We start from the raw sequence: 16,416 nt of genomic DNA, 5'->3' as shown, positions 1-16,416 counted from the left end.
ATACTTTTCTGCTAAAACTGTCTTGTACACTTTTAAAATCAGGTTCAAGGAAAGTACAGATATAATTGGAGAAAGAGTATTATAATTAATACCATAGTTTCAAAGCAGTTAAAAGAGGCTAGATTTCTGGATCAGTTTGACTTAGATCTGGAGGTTCCATATAATACAAATACAACTCACTTTTAGTAGAAAGATAATTGATAGACCTCTGCTTCTCTCCTTTTTAAGTCACTATTATATGCTTTGCAATAGGAACTACATATTTGCTGAAATTTTAAAACTGCCGCCACTCCTGGTTTTGCCAGAGGCTAAATATGTTTGCTTTAGAACACACTTTAGAACAGTACTTTTGCTTGTCAGGGTGTCCTTAGCTGTAGTTTGAGAATGATAGCATCCTTTTATTTCAGTATTACAAAAAAAATTCCTTAACATTGATTGCACTCAGGCTGAAGGTGCTGTGGAAATGCAACCCTTGCCACAGTCATGCTAAGGGATGGATGGTATTTGGTTCTGCGCATGATGAGGTCTGTGCATTCTAAGGCAGGACACAGTTCAAGACCTGTCCTCTCAGCTGGACTTGGCTGTTCTTCCTCATCATCCTTTCCCTTCAGGAGTGCTTGGTTGTGAATCCCAGTCTTCAGTCCCAGTCTGTATCCCCATTTGCAGCAGAGGAAATGTAGCACCCTGAACTCAATTCTTGCATTCATGTGTCTAAACTACTTCACTGAGTGTGCCTTTACGTTCCCTGCTAATTTATTGGTTACCATCAGCTCCTTTTCTTGTGTAGTGTACCGCTGCTAGGGGAGAGAAGTAGCAAATCTGAGACAATATCAGCCAAAGACTCCAAATTTTGTTTTGCTACTTCGCTGCACAGGAACAAGACACAGTCTTGTTTCAGACAGTGAAGGTATCTTGCAGATGGAAATCCAGTGCTGGTGATACACTGTATTCTTGTCCTTAGCTGAATTTTAAATACATGGCATGTCAAAATGTAAGTATAAGCAAGATCTGAGACTGCTATTATTAGGTTTTTAAGTCTATCTCCCAAATTTGAGTTCAGTGCAGGACAGAAGATACCCAAATCTAAATATATTAGTGTTTTATTTGTCATCGATGTAAATGTTAGACATTTTCAGAGTATGGGACTGTGCATCAGTACAAGTCATTAGCTGTAAACTCCTTTACTTTATGCAGTGTCATCTGCTGTGGGATTTGCATACATTTTTCTAATGACTCTACCTGTCAGCTGCCATGGTTTCTGCAGTATTTTCATGTTTCACTGTTCAGAGTTAAGAAGGCTTATGAGATCTTGGATCATTTATCAGTATTCAGTGTGGAATTTCATTATTCCAGGATGGATTATGGAGGCACAAACTGTTACTCTAACGGCTTCATTGCAAGTGACTAACAATGTCTTATCAGGGACATTTTGTGTAGCTGTACAGTTTGTTTAAAAAAATATGATGTGGGGTGTGCAGTGGACAAGATACCAACATTTGTTTTATTTGTATTCTAGGACACAAGGGTATTAAGGAGAAATGAAATGGCAGCTGCAGCTGTTGTAGGCGTTCCCCAGAGGGATAGAGCTAATAGGATATATGTCTTCATCCACAGCTGAGTTAATTTTGAGAGCAGAGGATGAAAAATGAAACTAAACACATACCACAAAATCTTGGATAACGGGGGTGGGAGGAAGTAGCCACCCTCACTAATCTGTGACATCATTGTGATAAAGAAGGGAAATCTTTCCACTAGAAATCCTAAAAGAGAAGATTTTTTGAGGCAGCTGAAGTATTAGTCTGTCTGAAAAAAAGAACATTTTGTGGAACCGTATATCTAATGGGCAGTGTTTAAAATCTGCAGATATTATACATATAGATTACTGGAAAAGCGTTGCTCAGAAACTTTAAATCTTTTATAGGCCTGGCATCAAAGGTTGTATTTTCTATGTTTATGCTGTAGATGAAATGTGGTGATAGCAGTACGAAGCCACAAAATCTACAAGAGAAATTTAGCCTTTAGTCAGGCCCTAACTTCATTCTGACTAGATATATATTCTGCCTTTCTTCAAATACGGTGTCATTTTTTTAATGGAGCAGAATGCAACTTTTCATTTTTGTCTTTGAGAAGTTTTCAGTCTGTCTCCTAGATCTCAGGGTTTATTTCTCTCTGGAAATTTGCCAGGTGCAATACTGTGGAGAAAAATGCCTCAAACCTCTCTTTAATCTTCACTTATCTCTCCCACACAAAGAGCATGATTCACAGCAAAATGCCCTCATGTGCAATGATTTCTCCCCTGCACACTGATGGACTTGAAGCTGCATCTTTTCTGGAAATTCTGACAAAAAATTATCTCCCAGAGGGGCAGATTCACAAGCAGGGATGATGTCATGGGTGCTATGTAGGCAAGACTCTGATTTACCACTTGGTACGCTAACATTACACAGAACAGGTTTAGAAAAAAGCATGTCCATCTACAGCTTGGCTCTCTGAGGCACAGTCAGCCTAATGCACCATTGAGTTCCTCGAGTTCCTTTTTTAAACAGACTGATACTTAAGGAGCACAGCAACCTTGTCCTCTAAGGTTTCTTACTACAGGATTTCCTTTTTATCTCCGTGGTCTGCCTCTATAAACCTATGGAAATGCCATGTTCTGCAGCATTCAGGTCTTTACAGAGAGCTGTCCAAGTAGTCTTGGGCAGAATCAAAGCAACAGGTGTGTTTCCAGAATCAAATGGTAGTTGATTTTGTGAAGTATCATACATTCCATTTATTTGCTACGGTGAACAAAAAATACGTGCTCATGCTCATTTGATCAAACTATGGGGTTTTGGTTTTTATTTTCATTTTTCTGAAGCATCAAAAATAAGTTGCATTGATTCAGTAGCCTTTTGGGTCAGTTTTCTTCTTCTGTTTTGTCCCTGAGGAAATAGTGTAGAAACTGGTGCTAAGTGCTTATGGAAAGAGAGGTCATGCTGGACCAGGAAGCTCATCTTTTCCTTTGGTTCCCTTCCAGTCTTGGAAATGTACCATGCTGGCTAATAGGAAAGTCTTCCCTTGATACAAACATCTTCCGTTCATTTTTTCCCCCATCATTGTCACTTTCCCCATCAGCATAATTCACTGTACTAATTACAATATAATTAGTTATCCTAATTTCCATATTAAACCCACATATATTTCCTTCTGTTCTGCAGAAAAAACCAAAAAAAGATATGCACCTTAAAAGTAATCTCTGAAGATCTGAGGCAATATTCTAATGGATCAGCAGGTACAGCTGCAGAGCAGGGCTTACCCAACAGGGAAAAGAGGGGGCGTTTCTGATTTCACTGAAGCATGCGCAGAGCTGCTCTGCACCATGGAAACTCTTATCTCAGTCCCTGCAGTGGAAGCAGTGAAGGATGAGGTTGTTTAAGTGACACAAATTATCTCTCCATTGGAGTGTGAGGTTGAATTTTTCAAGCCCAATGATCAGAGGTTGCAGTAGCTCGGCATCAGCACCAGTTCCTGCAGCAGTACTTGACACTGCATGGACAAAGCCTCCCAGATGTACACACTTTCCAAGGTAACCACTTGTCTTTCTGCAGCTGAATCTTTGCAGGGCAAGAAGGCAAGGGAGAGAAACAACCAAGCAAAGAGAGAGAAAGCAATCAGTAATCCTGAAATGCTTTCTTTGTGTTCTGGTAAATTGCCTCTTGAATTTAATGGGGCCAAGTCTGGATTCTGGGTAGGAAGAGAATTGTGCCCAGATATCTGAATGTAAAATTCAATGTACACGTGATACTGAATTGAGAGCAACATTTCTCATCATGCTGCAATCCCTGTTCTTAAATGTTCCTGTTTAAAAGAAGGGTGTATCAAGATCAGTTACTGATATAGCACCCTGCTTGGTTCAAGTTATTGTTTTGTTAATTCACTGTAGTGAGATAATGGGAGATCATAACAAACCTAGCCACTTTTAGCACCTCAGGTGCTTCTACTGTCCATTAGACAGACAGGTAATTGACAGTGACACAGCAGTGTCTTTGAACAGGGAGCTACTTGTTCAGGTTAAAAAGCACTTTCAAGAGAAGGAGTCCTTTGATAAAACCTACTAAAATTAAGGGGTTTTTTTTCCCCTTGGGAGAATGGAGGAGCTCACTCACCTTGCTTCATTTCCAGTGCCACACTGGCTGTGCTGTGGAGGCCAGGAACTCTGTCAAACAATATATTCTACAAGACTGAGCCAGAGCAGCCATCTGGAGTGAAGGTGTAGTGCTGGCAGAGAGGAAGGTGAATCCTGCTAAATACTCGTGAGATTCTGTAGGATATGGGAAGAAAAGTAGCAGGGCAGAGAGTGATTTGAGCCTGAATGTGATCAGTTCTCTACTTTCCCCCACTAATTGCTGAATAATTTGAGCAAAGGTTTTTAAGTGTGAGAGGTTTGGGCGTCTTGTTGGGGTTTTGGTTTTCATTAGCTAGTGACTTTATAAAATAACATTTATGGTTAAAGCAATCAAGAACTCTTGTCAAAATTGCTGTGCTCTGCTACTGGTTCAGCCATTGGCTTTGTGTGTGATGGTGAGCAACAAAACCCATTGAATACTTCAGGTTATTCATAATAGTTATCATCCTGTGAATCAGGATAATAATACAGTACAGCTTCTTGGAAATCATTATGACCAGGCTTTACTCAAAACGAGAATTGATTATTTACTCAAACCACATGCCTGGTGAAGTAATCTATATGAACTTTTTGTTTTAAAATAGCCTTCATATTATGTTCTGTTTAATGTTTCGGCTCTTCCTTAAGGGAAAATATTAGCGAAAACTGTTGTAAAACTGATTAACTCCCTCTAGTATATTTGGTGATAGCTACGACTTTCATAGGTAGAAATTGTCTTTGTGCTCATGGCAGGAGGAATCAGGTGTAGGTAAGCACATCAGCTGCCACATTTATCTAGTGCTTTTTCTGCAAGCATTTTTTCAAATGACAGTAACCCAGAATTTTAGGGAATGATTGCCTTACCAAATAGGGCAGCATGATGAGAATGGAAGTCTAGAACAAAACCACTGATACTATGGACCAGCTGTCCACACTATACACCTTTCAGGGGATTTCACTCCAGTCTACTTCTAGATCAGTCTTGAGAACTGAGTTCCTGTTAGTGGTTCATCCATTATCTTCCAGAATTCAGGTTGTGTGTACCAAGACATTTTTCTGATGTGACCAAAACCACAGTAAAGTGAGTATTGCTAAGAGTTCCCTTCCAAAGTGCCCTCCTGATCTGACCTTAAAGACTCGTGTAGATACACCCTTCAGTTGATACTGAATTAGCAGTAAGTATTTGTGAAACATACCCATAAGAGACTGCGCCTCCTCTGCTAAGTGTAGAGGAAGTATCTCCAAAAACAGCCTCTGCACTTTAAACCTCCCCTAAGGCCTCTGAAGCAGAGGAAATCTGCATTTATCTGTCATCTCAGTTAATTCAAACAACAGTTATTTGGAACAAATCGTAATCACTCCTTCCCGTAATGAACGCAGATATTCAGATTGCCAGATGGATCTGAATGAGTGACAGCCTAATTATGGCTTACCAAAATAATAATAAAAAGCTTAAGTGGAAATATTTCTGCCCCTCATCTACAGTTAGAGTTAAAAAAGAGCAACTTAGGGAAATGTTTTGAGGAATGAGACCTCAGACTACTATGTAGCATTTGAGCCATGGATTCCGCCACATGGACCCTTAATATGGTGTAGCAGAAAAGTGTGATATTTGTATAGAAGGTGTATGCTACAGAATTATCTGTCATGTCCAGGTATGCTCAGCCTTTATACAATTTCCCTAAAAGACCTTTGACTCAGTAGCCTTAATTAAAAGTACCTGCTCATTGACTAATTGCTAGTATTGTATTCAAAACTCATCAATTTTCATAGTGATAAATAACCAAGACCATTGAACCAAGAGTATTCATGGATTATGAAATATGACCCTTTCCTAGTAAGTGGAGCTACAACTGCAGTAAGCAAAATGTCTTGGGGTTTGTTAGAAATCTACGCAAAATCCAGTATTGCTAATGGCTTTGCACCTTCTGCTTTATTTGTCTGATTTGACAGAAGGTTTGTTTTCATTGCAATGATGCGGTTTCTTAGCAGCTTCTGTTGCTGTGTCTGCTTTAGATGAAAAATATCTGGTTTCACTGGAAATTCTTTATCTTATGAGAGGTGGGGAAAAGCAGTACAAACAATGGGCCATTGAGTGTCTGTGTGTTGGTGAACTGCACTGGAACTGCACAGAATAAGGACTTTAGAGAAATACAGGTTTTTTGGTTTTTTGGGTTTTTTTTTGCTAACTTGTTAAAAATATTATTCTGAGAGCAAACTTCCAGACTGATCCAGGCAATGCATGGAATAAGAGTCAACGAGACAGACTGAATATTCCAAAGAGTTTGGGGTTTTTTGTAAATTAATTATCTGTATCATGAATCAAAGGTAATAAGTACATCTTCAAGGTGCTAATAGATAAGAAGGCTGTATCTAAATGCAATACTGATGTCTATGAGATGTAACTGTGCATAAATAATTAAATAATCTCTCTGTCTTGTCAAGTGGTGCATGTATTGCTCTTGGCCGTATTAACAATACAGAGGATAGAGGCTAGAGGCTAGAGGAAACTGCTGTTTCTGGATAGCCCTGCTGTACTTCTGAACAGGGGGACCTTTCCTCAGTGGAGATACTATCACATGCTCGTCTCAGCAGACTGTCTTTCAAGCCTCAGCAATCCCTAAGGCTCCTCAACAAGAAGGAGCTGACAATAAAGCGCTGGTTTCTTAGGTGAGCTCTCTTTCTGTCTTTGCTATCTTACCTGCACATGTTAACTGTCCTGCCAATTAAGGAATAATTCCTTTTGTATAATCCAGTTTCAGGTGCTGTCTAGGTATGGGAAGTTGCTGGTGTATATTTAAGGAAACCAAAATGTCTTCTCTGTTCTAAGATGGTAGAAAGAAATAATGAGTCATCATTTCTCTCTTCTGTTAAACAGAAGTTAAGAACTTCTGATTTCAGGGGTTCACAAAGACACAAAAGTCTTACCTTCTTTTTTTTTACTTTTTTTTTTTCATATTTCTAATTTGTTCATTTTATCTTAGTTACATGACAGCTTTATGCCTCGGGCTCCTTCATGTCTGTAAAACAGCTATAAAAAGATTGCAGTCTAACTGTTCTCATCAACAAAAATCCCTTTCATCAGATAAATTACTACCTTGACCAATCCTCTGAATGACAGCCAGCATCCTGGGAGCACAGGAAGGGGGTGAGAAACATGGGGATGTTTGCAGAGGTAGGGTAGATTCTTCATATGATTTATCATCTGCCTTGCCTTGCTGACATTGCCCTCTCCATACTGCAGAAGCCAGCCCTACTCCAGTTTGACTAACATGGGATATAACATCTTGAGAGCCCCATATCACAAGGTCACAGTAGTAACAGACACAAACCAAGAGCTTCTTTTGTTTCTCTGCTGTGCTTCTCAGAGATGGAAACTTTTGCTAATAGAGCTTTTCTGCGATATACTAATGCTTCAACATCCTTAGGACAGTACAAGGAACAGTGAAAATGCATTGTCTATAGCCATAACCAAAATCCACGTTTCAGAGGAATTCTCAAAAATTATACATTTCACTAAATGATACACTTCCCTCTAAGAACAGCTTCAAGTAAGGAGACTAACGCTGTCCACGTTATTAACTGTTGTCTTCCCTGATGGAGGAGACGTTCAGATTTTTGCCAGGAGAAAAAAGGAGGCAAATGGGACTTCGTGCTTCTCAGTCTCCAGATATGTGGTCATTAATTCTTATCTAAGGAGTACAAGCCTGTGTACTCTGTGTACTTATCTAAGGAGTACAAGGTGTGACCTAGACATAGCATAGAGCAGCTAGAAGACAACTTATCAAGATTTCACAGCCTTTTTAAAGGTAAATTACCCAATGAAAACTTAAAACGCAAGATATTTTCACTTTTTTACCAATGTCCAACAAGTTCCTAAATCACGTAGACAGGAACTGCAGAATTCTTTATCCAATCATCCCAAACTACTTCTACTGCAGAATATGGAGTAGTAGAAGAAGAAGAAGGTTTGGAGAACAACAACAATCCTCCATTTTTATTTTTTTTGCTTTTATCTATTTACTATGCAAATAGACATAAAAACTCTAGATTTTTCACCCTGTGATAATCTTACATAATATTCTATCACCTAATTCACACCATTGTAGATTCAAATTCTTCCCAGAGGCTAGGCAAATTTTCCCATGGACAAAGGCCAAAACCAATACTGTCCCGGGGGGGGGGTGTAAAACCCTTCAAAACAGGCAGAGAAATAGTCTCTGCATTCTGGGTTCCCACAGAGACAATCATGCTCCTCTTGCAGTTCTCCCCAGTTTCCCAGTCCTCAGGCATAGCAGCTCAGGCCCACATGTCTGCTTGTCAGCCCTCTTCCCTGCAGTTCTGTGCCCCAAACTTGGGGGGAAAAAAGGTGAAAAAAGGGCAAATGAGCTCGTCAGCTCAGTTTCCATTTGGGAGGTGAAAGAAGGGCAGAGGAAGGGGAGCCCTTATAAATGAATTTTGGTTGGCAGTGTTTGTGCTGCTGCTGCACAGGGAAGGTTCTACCAGTTCTTCCTAGGCTTTATACTTCAGTGGTGAAAAATTGCTAGAGGTCAAAATACGTAACTGGAAAGCTAAGCCTGCAAGGGCAGAGGTTTAGTGTGGTACTTGTCCATCTGTACTTCAAGAGGCTCTAGATTTTGAAAAGCTATAGGTGTGATTCCTTCTGATGTTGGACACCCCCACCATATCTAAATGAGTTTGGAGGAGAGGTGAAGCAATACCTTATGACTCATTATCCAAATTTAGGGCAATTTGACCATGATTGATCATTTTTAACACCCTTTGCAATGTATACTGTGATGCCACTTCAGGTTCACCAGTTGTTTCTCACCCAGTGAACTGTAAAGTTCCTGATGTTGGAAGATCTGTGCTCTCTGGTTGGCAAGACACACTCTTGGGAAGGCACTGGAAAATTCCCATTGTAGCAGCTGGGGGAATCTGGGGAAAGTATACAAGATTTATTTGTCTCAAAATTTGTAATGATGATGCATTTCTATTCCCTGCATTCCTCTACAACCCTATCATAAATTGAAAATGAGGGTGCAGTAACAGTTATTGACTATTTCACTACATATCTTCATGTAAACAAGAAAAAAATGTACTTCAGAAACTTTGAATAATAAAAAATGCATGTCATTTATTAGCTATTCCAATGAATCATGTTGCTATGAGTTCTGAAAAGGCATAAATTGTCTTCTTGTTTAAAATCAAGTATATTATCATATATGAGGGCTTGTTAGTATCTGTGAGCACAGGATTTCAAATTGCTTTATGAAAAGGAAGTGTTGAATCTTCATAAAAAATCTTCAAGGTAGGCTGCTTTTGCCAGTTACTTTGAAAGGAGAGAAACTGAAGAGGGCCATGCAACTTGCTCATTTGCTTAAGTCTGAAGAGAAAGACAGCACTTCTGCTTCCTAGTCTTCTATTTTGACCATGTGCATTTCCAGCAATTTTAAAGTCTGGTCTGCTGTACCTCACTAACATTCAGGTGTTGTCCTGTCTTAGACATCCAGAAGGTTTAAGTTAGGGCATGGAAATTCAACTCCCAGGTTTAGTTGTGCTGTCAATTTGTGGAACAGTTGTGGGTCAAAACACTTCTGATCCTTGCTTTAGAGCAGAAAGCCAACCACATCCTGGGCTGCACCAAAAGCAGCATCGCTAGCAGGTGATTGTCCCCCTCTGCTCTGGGGAGACCCTAAGTAGAGTACTGTATCCAGCTTTGGGATTCCCAACACAGGAAAGATTTGGTCCTGTTGGAGCAAGTCCAGAGGAGGACCACAGAGGTGATCAGAGGTCTCAAGCACCTCTTCTCTGGAGACAGACTGAGAGAGTTGGAGTTGTTCAGCCTGGAAAAGAGAAGATAGTGGGGACAGACACCTTATAGCACCTTGCAGTACCTAAAGAGGCCTAAAAGAGAGATGGAGAGGGCCTTTTGCAAGGGCAGGTAGGGATAAGGACACGGGGTAATGGCTTTAAGCTGAAAAATAGCAGGTTAAGGCTAGATACTAGGAAGAAATTCTCTATTGTGAGGGTGGTGAGGCACTGTAACTGGTTGCCCAGAGAAGCTGTGGGTGCCGCAACACTGGAAGTATTCAAGGTCAGTTTGGATGGGACTTGGAGCAACCTGATCTAGTGGAAGATGTCTAGAAGATTTTTAAGGCGTCTTCCCCACTCGGAAAAAGGAAAAGATCATAGTAACTAAGATCTTAGGGACAGTAAAATGGTATAATGTTAAGCAAAATTATGGTTTTATAACAAGGTGTGACAACCAGCAAGACATATTCGTGCATAGAACTGCTATTAAAAAGAATAACCCTGAAAAATGCATCCCAAGCTTGGGAGATGGAGAGGTGGTGCACTTCAAAATTGTACTAGGTAGAAAAGGGTTACAAGCATCACAGGTCACTGGGCCTGATGGTGTTTCTGTGAAAGGCAGTATATATGCAACAAATCGTAGTCATGTTAGACAATATCTCCATTGTAAGCCCTCCCTACAGTCTCCCTTTCCTAATCCCTTTTACCTTTCCCTTTTACCCTATGTCCTATTACCCCCAGTGTATTCCCAATCCGTTTTTTCATCCATGGTTTCCCTCACAAAACCATGCTTTTGCCAATTGTTTCCCCAAAAATCCCTTTCCAATGCCGAGTGGGGGATGAAAAGGGGGAGGGAAGAAGTTAAACCCTCTCCTGCCTCAGTTTCCCCACAAAGCATGCTCAGAGTTCTGTCTCCCTTCTGTCAGCCCTAAGATGTTCCACAGAATCTGTTTGGACATTTAAAGACTCAGGAGGGTGGCTTGTTTTGTCTTGAAACTGTTCTTGTTATGTTTATCCAGTTGTTTTCATTCTCCTTTTATTAAAATAAAACGGGTGAGGTGTTGGGGTCCCTCCCCTGCCGTGTAGCCCTGGGAGAGGGGCCCTGAGGGCACAGACACGGGGTTTCCCTGCCCCTGCTCAGCCTCGTTCCCATGGGTTGGTTTGTGTTCCCTGCGCGGGCAGAAGGACCCTTGGTCCCGTGACTGGAACAGTTCCTCAGCAGAGCTCCGGCCATGCGGCTGGAGAAATAAACATCTCTGAAACATCTAGCAAGAATCTGTCTGTCCATATATATTTCCTTTCCACGGGACTCCTGGTTTGGTATATGCGTGTTGCAGTATCCCCACTGCAACATCTTCCAAAGAAAACCATTCTATGATTCTCTGATTCTCTGCCTTGTGCTGCTAAACTAGTCTTTCCCTTGGAGTGGCCATGCCCCTTTCCCCTTGCAATTACGATGTTAAGAAAAGGAAAGAAACAAGAACCATATAGATGGACTTATGAATGTTTCCAAGCCACCATGTCTAGGTGTGCACCTGAATGTGTCATCTCAGGGTGACCATTCCTGGTTGTTTGCCAGCAGATTTCCTCAGGATTTCCAGATAGCATTGGCTGCACTTCAGCCTCACCACCCTGGGCTGGAGGCCAGGTAGATTCCCCTGTTTTCACTACTGCTCTTTTTAATATTTTCTTCGTAATTATCCACATTTTCTACTAAAGCAAGTGGAAGGTGTATAGGATCAAGCCATATGTGCTTCAAGCCCTGTAGCTGGAGCCCATGTTGAGAGTCAGGTACTTGGCATTGGGGTTTCACTCCAAACAGAAGCTGCAGTTCAAATGATGCTGATAAGGTCATCACTGCTCCAGAAGGATTCCTGGACAGATGGTTCCATTAAGGTGGGTTTCTCACCTGTGAAGACTTGGTATGACCATACTGTCATTAGGTCATTTACTGATCCAGTGTGTATGAAATACAGAAACCTTCCATGAAAAAATCAACATTCAGACAGGTGATTTTCCCAGTGATTGTATGACTGGCAGTAGGTGAGTTGTTGCTGTGTGTTGCTGTACTGCAGAGTATGTCTGGTGCAAGATTTCTTCCTCTACAGATGACTGGAAATTAATGTCAGTTACAGTCACAGGACTGAAGATAAAATTAGAACTTGACAATATTTCATTCAAATAGATCCAGATCAAGGGCCAAATTCTCAGCTAAGTTATGCAAGTTTAACTTTGAGAATAGTCCTCTTAGTGACTGTTACCTCTATTATCACTTATATTTTTATCCTGTTATTAAAAAAAAAATCCCTTCACTGTACCTGTGTATCATTTCTCATCTTTGCTAGCACCACACCTGAGACAGGCTTGTCTCACACACCAACTCATGCCATAACCACTTGATCTCACCTTCAGCTTTATTTTATCCTCTCTGATGACTCTGCTGTGTTTATATTTTTCCCTTTTCTTAAAAAAAAAACCAACACAGCACAAATAAACCCCACAAAAAACCTTGTCAAAAAACAGGTATAAAGGAATTCTCAGCATTTTAGTGAAAAGTACTCCTGTGTCGATTTCAGCCTTGTTATTCTGTTATGTGTTCCTATAATTGCCATAGTATGGATATGACATATCCATAAATTCAAATAAGTTAGGGAGCACTGTCAGGGCATTTATTTAACCTATAAATTTTTTATCTATTCGAAGACTCTTTCCCCTTGGGGTTTTTTCTTTTCAAGCTTTAACTGTTTCCAAAGAAGTGGTGCAGCTTAACTGTCATGGATAAATAGAGGAAGTAGAGGAAGTTTTACAGCAAGTACCTTGTTGATATCTATGTGTCTATGGGCAGGATTCAACACTCTAGACTTAGATTTCTAATACCATTTTACATTTCCTAGGACATGCTGCCTGGCCTCCATTTGACTCCATAGACATAGTCCTTGTTTCCCAAGGTCTGTAGATGTTTAAGCAACCAAATCCAGTGCTTCAGATACAGTAGAAGTGCTATTCATGCTACAGACCATGAGGGTGGGCCCTGATGAAGGTATGGTAAAAGAAAAATCAAAGAAGCTTCGTAGGGCCATCTTGTGAAATCATTCTGACTTATCAAGGGCAAGGAAAGCAGTCCTACGTGAACCATGCCTGAAGCTGTAGGGGTGAGTCAGGTTAAGAAATTAGGAGGGTTCCAGGTTTGTGTTGTTGTTCCTGACCCTGATTCTGAAGGACTTACTCTCCTGTCGTGTTACTGCCCAGTGACAGAGAGACTGTTGACCTCTCAGTCAAACAGGACTGATGCTTTTCCCTTGTTTCCTTCAGGGAGCACCACTTTTTATGGTACTAGGGAAGAGAAAGAAAATTTAATATCACCCTGTATAATTTTCATTCTTTGGAATTATAGGCAGTAAACATGGTCTGAATTGACTTAATTCCTCATCTGGATGTCCATCTGGATTTCTAGGAGAAATACAAACTCTGATTGTAACAGATCAGCTGGGAAACCCAAATACTGATTTTATATTTCATGAAGATGTATGTGCTCTCTGGTGCCTGGACCAAAGCTTTGTCTCTCAGAAAGTTCTTATGCAGTGCTTAACATCTAGCCAGAGCTGTACACCTCAAAAATCATGTGTTCTGGTGTGTTTGTCATGCTAAAGTGTCGTGGAACCAGGAATAGTTACTGAGTGACAGGTCAGGAAATTAATTCTAGACAAACACAAAAAATTTATTTTTTTCTTGAGAGATGGGACATGCTGAGACTGTCACTAAAGTCCTTGTAAGTAAGGAACTCTCAGACATACTCTTTACTCCTTATGTCATGTCTGAATCTTCCCATACTGAAATGATCCTGCTTAAGCATTACAGTTCATGCGCCAGTTAGTTCTCATGCTTTACCTGGCTGGGAGCACTGTCAACTGACGTTGCAGATGAATAATGTAACAAACTTAAAACCATGCCCTCTGGCAAAAAAAAAAAACAACTTTCCAAGGCAAATGGGATGAATCATCGATAAAAATGTTTAGAATATTTAAAAGTATGCCTGAAACCACCTCTGCATAAGCTTCCTTTAGCAAATCAGAAACTATGGTAGGATTATGAAAGCTAGGCTGTGTGTCTAAGTTCTTCAAAGTCAGTTATTACTGACTGGTACTTGACTAGATGACATCAAAATGACTTGTCAAATACGTACGGAAAGAAACTAGGGAAAAACTGGCATTAACTGAGGTCTTCATGCCTGCACCCTTGTTCCAGGATAGAGAGCTAAACAGCATAGAAACTTGGTGGTTAGTGCTTTTTGGCAGTAATTTGATGGCCATGGGCATTGCCCAGGAACTCTAATGCCCCAGTAAGCCTCTGTTTCACATGCACATTTCTACATGTGAGTCCTGCTGGCAAGGAATGAATTCTACCAGGTATCAGACTTCACCCTGAAAGCTGAAGAGGCTGAATTAATTTCTTTGATCTTGCTTTGCCTGCCATCCTTGCAGCACTGAATAAGCTGGTATGGTGTAGTTATCTGTAGGTGGAGACAAACAAGACTACATGAGTGGATAGGTCTTTTTAAGCACTGTATTTCTGAAAACCAAGAAGAGCAGCAAATACCTTCTCTCTGTACTGTGCATACTCCTACCTTTGAGGAAAGAGGAAAGAAGAGTCAACACAGCACCCACTTTATTAGGTAAGCTTATTTCACTGTCAAAAATATTCAAGTCATGTTATACAATCACATTAAGAAAAATATTGTTCCTCTTTCAAAGACTGTCTCATGAGGATGATCAATTGTAAAATCCTCCCTGTGCTGTTTTAAGGGAAACTATCCATGAAAGAAGGAATAAGAAAGGAGTTAGCTGCACTGGTAGCTGGCTGCAGTCTTCTTTCAGCTGTGCTGTTCTCTAGGAGGTGAAGAGGTTGGCAGTGGGGACTGTTGTTTTCCTGTGCTCTAAAGGGACACTGAGCATGATGTGCTAACCTGGAGAAGTCATACCAGCTTGCATGTATACTTCACAGAGGTTTTCTTTATCAGCAGAAAATTTTGAACAGTTTTCCTGATGTTTGAAGTCATGGAGAAAATGTCTTGCTCATTCTGAATCCATGAAACATGCACAGTAATGTGGATATGTTGGGCAGTTCACGGCTGCTACACAAAAGCTTCCTCTTCCCTTTGCAACACAGTTGAAGTATGATGCTCCTGGTGGAAAAAGGCACTGATGTAGATGGAAGTTCCAGCAATAAATATTGAATGTTCTTTATACCTTGCCCAGAAGAGAAGGTGAGTTATGTGTATTTCTTGAAGTATGTGGAAAGCACTTCTGTACAGCACCAGTACCCATCATCACAAAGCTGCAGCTTTAGGCAGTAGTTTTTTCTTGATGATCATAATTCAAGGCTACAAAGAGATTTTTTAGACTATCTGACAACAGTAGCAAAAGCTTAGCAGGAGCAGGAGCTCTTAGATGCCCTAGAGCTTTATTTTGAGCAGGAAATCAAGAAAGGTGTCACGTCCTGAGCTCCTTGCGCTTGGTGATTTCCCTGACCTTGCAGCACAGTCCAAGAGAAGCTATCAGCTATCAGCTGTGTCCATCTGCAAGATGGCATTAAAGGAAATAACAGGGATACATTTTTTTAACAATGACATATCTAGGATGCAAATTCTTTTGATACTTATCAGTAGTAATGCTGTGTCCCAATGATTCCACAATCAGTCTTCTGCCTAAGTAAATAGGCATAATTTCTGGACATGTCTGCAGACAGTGACTGATCTTCAGAATGTGGGATAGACCTTGTACCTTCTATAAAGAGATATGTATTTTCCTTGAGTTGATTTGATTAGATTTGCATCAGGGCTTGTGCTGTTGGGTCAGCACTGAAGCAGCACTGTCCACTTTGATGTCCTCCTGCTCTGGCCTCTGGGGTTTCAAAACAAATTCATGCATCTCGTCAGCTAGGAGATGTTGGGCCAGAGTTTTCTCGGTGGATTTCCTCCCAGATGCTCTGGAGCCTATATCTTGTGAAATTTGCTGAGTCTCTGAACTGTCTAAAGTGCTAAGAATGTCTAGTAAATGCTAGACAAAAAGTGCAAGTGAGGAATCCCCCCCCAGTCCCCAGAGTTATGGGGCTGACAACAATGACTTTGTCATGTCAATGCAGTTCATCTAAGCAGAATTTGTTCTTTTTCTCATGTGTGTTTGGGCACAGGAGAGGCTCAGGTTTTTTCTGTTTGTGTAAAAAGTGGGTCAAAGCCGAAAAAAATGAAAACTACACTGCACATTGAGCATGTTGGGGTGCATGTGGTTGCATTTGGAACGTAACCACACTGTATTCATGCTCTGAATACTACCCAGCATGCTCCTCTTTCTGCCAAGAAGGAGCTAGAAGTAAATTTTTTCTCAGGTATTGGTTTTGTTAATGATACTGAAGGTATGTGGATGGTTACTGAAAATGTTTATTAAATCCCATTGCAGCGG

General features: G+C 40.6%; 1 long non-coding RNA gene across 2 annotated transcripts in view; it reads left to right on the top strand.

Annotated features, from left to right (window-relative positions):
* Positions 1 to 3,378: 3,378 nt before the first annotated feature.
* Positions 3,379 to 16,416, top strand: part of LOC108445387 — a 28,572-nt gene continuing 15,534 nt past the window's right edge. Inside the window, exon 1 of one of the 2 annotated variants that reach the window (XR_001860212.1) lies at positions 3,379 to 3,565. This is a non-coding gene — a long non-coding RNA (uncharacterized LOC108445387). Of the gene's footprint in view, positions 3,566 to 14,143; positions 14,631 to 16,416 lie in introns of those variants that run through there. The other variant, XR_001860211.1, reaches the window with a different exon arrangement.

Source organism: Corvus brachyrhynchos, unplaced genomic scaffold (genome assembly GCF_000691975.1).
Source record: "Corvus brachyrhynchos isolate BGI_N302 unplaced genomic scaffold, ASM69197v1 scaffold1, whole genome shotgun sequence".
In the NCBI taxonomy this organism is placed as follows: Eukaryota; Metazoa; Chordata; class Aves; order Passeriformes; family Corvidae; genus Corvus; species Corvus brachyrhynchos.
The sequence above is the reverse complement of the archived record's forward strand: the minus strand, read 5'-3'. Positions and strand labels throughout refer to the sequence as shown.